The following is a 3978-nucleotide window of genomic DNA, read 5'->3' on the forward strand; positions in this document are numbered from 1 at the left end:
GTTTCCCTTTTTAAACTGAATGCAGGTAGAGATGAGAGATTTCAGGCTTTTGCTGAAGATTCAGACATGCCAAAATCCTGGCACACACAGGCAGCAGAGGCCAGGCCTCTTGCTGAGATGTGATTTGGAAAGATGTCCCTGGCCAATTTCTCACGTATCCCGGTTTCCTGACTGAACTCCAGTCTAGTGGATGCGCTGTAATGGCCTCGAATCACAAGCTTGCATTTAAAGTGGGTTTCTTGTGATTCCTAGCCAATTTCAAAATGCCTTTAAGCAGGCATTTACAAATTTTTTAATTGAGACTATCCAACTAAAAGCAATTACGCCCCCAAATCCAAGTTTTTCTAAAGTGCACCCTCATTCTTACCCTCCCCTTCTGCTTTTCTTTCTCTGTTTATTTGCATCCATGCAACCAAGCGGTTGGCCCCACCCCATTTCCACCTTTCTATGTCTGCTCATTCGTAGACAGCCCTCTTGTCCTACATTCGGATGCTCAGGCTCTGTGTTTGGCCTTGTCTGTAAACAGTTCTCTCATCCTGCCTCCACTTCCATCTCTCTCTGTTGCTTAGTCAAGGACAGATCTCTAGTTCTGTCCTAACTTCCATTTAGCCCCCTCCCACTTGGCTGCCTCCTCGCACTTGGGATCTGGTTCTCCAGTGCCTTTCTGTCCTGCCCCAACTTCCGTTTCCCCCCTCCTGCTTGTTCACAGACAGCACTCTCATGCCACCCCATAAGCCCAGCGGATGGGCTCTGGCATGGCTCTGATGCACCCTGTCCCCTAAGCCACAGCATAGCCAGACACTCAGCCTTGTCAGCCGTGGCTGTGGCATGAATAACAAGGACTCAAAACATGTTTTATGTACATGTGTGCTTCCAAATTATAACAGCTCTATAAATTTAGCTTATATACCCAGTTTAAAATACCAGGTAATGGTACCTGGCTCTCAAGTGTCTTTAGAGATATGAGATCATGGCATTTGAACAAGAGCTTCTCACACACAGACATGCCAGATTTTGCAGCACCCTATGGCTTCTTCAAGAAGACAGAAGACCTGCTGTCTCCAGACTTTCTCAGGGTTTGGCAAAGTCACCCACACTGAAGCAAAAAGAGGCCTTTTACCATATATCATCTATCCTACCTTTGTGAGTCTCAACTTTCATATCTAATTTACACACGCCATAACTAAGGAAAACTATAACTATATAGTTTTGAACTCAATCAAAGAACCCAGAAGGACTAATATTATCCTGGAAAGTCTGTGGCAACAACAGCAGAATCTTCAATTTTCTGTTGCAAAATATGTGTGGATTATTTTTAATTAGATGTCATAAATCAGTTTGCCTTAGCATGAGGAGTTATTTTATTCAGCTACATAATTAAACAAAGTTCCGTATTTCAGATATTCATTTATTACTATCACTTTGGATAATTCACCCATGATCTTCTGTGTAGCAAGGATTTTTTTAACTGTTTTTTTATTCAACTATATATTTTTCCACTATTCTCCTTTCCTCTCCACTTCCCTTCTCCCTTGATCCACATGCTCCATATTTATTCAGATATTGTTTTTCTCTATGTCCTATGTAGAGTAGATCCATGTATGTCTCTCTTATGTTCCTTTTTGTTGTCTGTGTTCTCTGGCATTGTGAATTGAAAGATGGATGTCCTTTGTTTTATATCTAAAAGCCACTTAGGAGTGAGAACATATTTTATTTCTCTTTCTGGGTCTGGGTTAACTCACTCTTTTATGATGATTTCTAGATCCAGAAATTTGCCCATAAATTTCAAGATTCATTATTCTTATCCACTATGTAGTACTCCATTTTGTAATTGTACCATAATTTCTTTATCAACTCTTCTGTTGAGAGGTTGTTTTCAGGTTTTGGGGGTGACAAATAATGATGCTGTGAACGTAGTTGAGCACTTGTCCTTGTAGTATGGTTGAGAATCCATTGGGTCCATATCCAAAAGTTGTATTGCTGTGTTTTGATATAGGTTGTTACCTTATTTTCCTTCTTTCTTTTTTTATTTTTGGTTTTTTTAAGAGACAGTTTCTCTGTAGCTATGGAGCTTGTCCTGGAATTAGATCTTGTAAACCAGGATGGCCTCGAAATCATGGAGATCTGCCCGTCTCTGCCTCCCAAGTGCAGGAATTAAATGCATGCACCATCACCAGGCGGTTTGCTTCCTAATTTTATGAGAAATCACCATACTCATATCCAAAGTGGCTGTACCAATTTGTACTCAAATCAGCAATGAAGGAGCATTCCCTTAATCCCACATCCTCTCCAGCTTAAGTTGTCATCAGTGTTTTTGATCTTGGCTATTGTTACAGATGTAAGAGAGAATCTCAGAGTTGTTTTGATTTTCATTTCTCTAATCGCTAAGGATGTTGGAAATTTCCCTAAGTGTCTCTCAGGCAATTTAGATTCATGTGTTGAGAGTTCTCTGTTTATGTCTGTACCCCATTTTTTAATTGGATTATTTGTTCTTTTGATGACCTTTTTTTTTTTTTTTTTTTTTTTTTTTTTTTTTTTTTAGTTCTTTGTATGTTTTGGAGGTCATTCCTCTGTCCAGTGGGGGGTAGGTGAAGATCTTTTCCCATACTATAGGCTGCCTTTTTTGTATTGTTGATCATGTTTTTTGGTTCACAGAATTTTCTCAGTATCAGGAGGTCCCATTTATTAATTATTGCTCTCCGTGTCTGTGCTACTGGGGTTATATTTAGAAAATGGTCTCCTGTGCGAATAAGCTCAAATATACTTCCCACATTCTCCTTTTCTGTGATTCACTGTGGTTGGTTTTATTCTGTGGGTTTTTTGCTTTTCTATATGAAGTTGAGTATGTTTTTAAGGGCAGTAAAACTTTTTGCTGAAATTTACATGGGAATGGTATTGAACCAGTTGATTGCTTTGGAAAGATTTTCATTTTTACTATATTAATTTCAACCTACCAAAGGGCATGGGAGATCTTCCCATTCTCTGGTCTCTCCTTCAATTTCTTTCTTCTAAAGTGTAAAATTCTTGTCATACAGCCTTCCACTCCTTTAGAGTTATTCCACAATATTTTATATTATTTGTGGCTATTGTTAAAGGTGATGTTGTCATGATATATTAATTGTAGCCATCTTTCTATTTAAAAAAAAATTCCTTGTAACCACCTTCCATCTACCTCCCTGATAACCACTCACAATCTTCTGGTAACTATAACTATACCCCCAACTTCTAAGAGAAATTTTAAACATAAAAATGAACTCGTGAGAGATTTGACTCTTCATGCCTGTCATATTTCACTTCATGGTATCCTTCAGGCTTAAAAACATTGTTAACATGTTTAGATTTTCATCTTTTACAACATGTTTCAGTATTACTTTATGATTGTTTTTCTGCAAATTTGGAGCATTTTCTCCCATTCCTTTTCTGATTCTAAAAACATGAGTCTTATTTTCTAAAAGTTTAGAATTTGATTACCATTTTCTAAAGAATCATGTTATAACTTTATTGCATGTCTCATTAATTTTATGTATTATATCATTAATTTCTGTGCCAATCCTTTTCCTTCCTGTTGTAGAACCATCCATGGCAGGTCCAACCAGAAGCAGAGGTGTTATACTTGCTTTCTCCATACTTTTCCACATTAAGAAATTCAAAGTACCTCATGAGTTCCATGTCACTAGATTTTTAGATCACCCCTGCATCTGATCCAATTTTCTTTCCTGGTATTGCCACATGTGAGTTCCTAGGTCCATCTTCATGTCTTTTCTGCAGTCTGTGGTTTCTCCTGTGCTTCTCAGATCTCACACCCTTACCTGTGCTTTAGACAAGGCTTCCCATGGTCTGATGAGTTTGGGGACATCCAAGCAGATAAACCAAAATTTTTAGGATGACCAGCTCATAACGACATGTCTGTACGCACAGGCTGGTCCAAGGAGAGATGAGTCTGAAGGAGCTGGGGTAGAGGCAGCACAATGTTTACTG

Source organism: Microtus oregoni, unplaced genomic scaffold (assembly GCF_018167655.1).
Source record: "Microtus oregoni isolate MIOR12 unplaced genomic scaffold, Mior012 000018F_ref0000195, whole genome shotgun sequence".
Taxonomy (NCBI): domain Eukaryota; kingdom Metazoa; phylum Chordata; class Mammalia; order Rodentia; family Cricetidae; genus Microtus; species Microtus oregoni.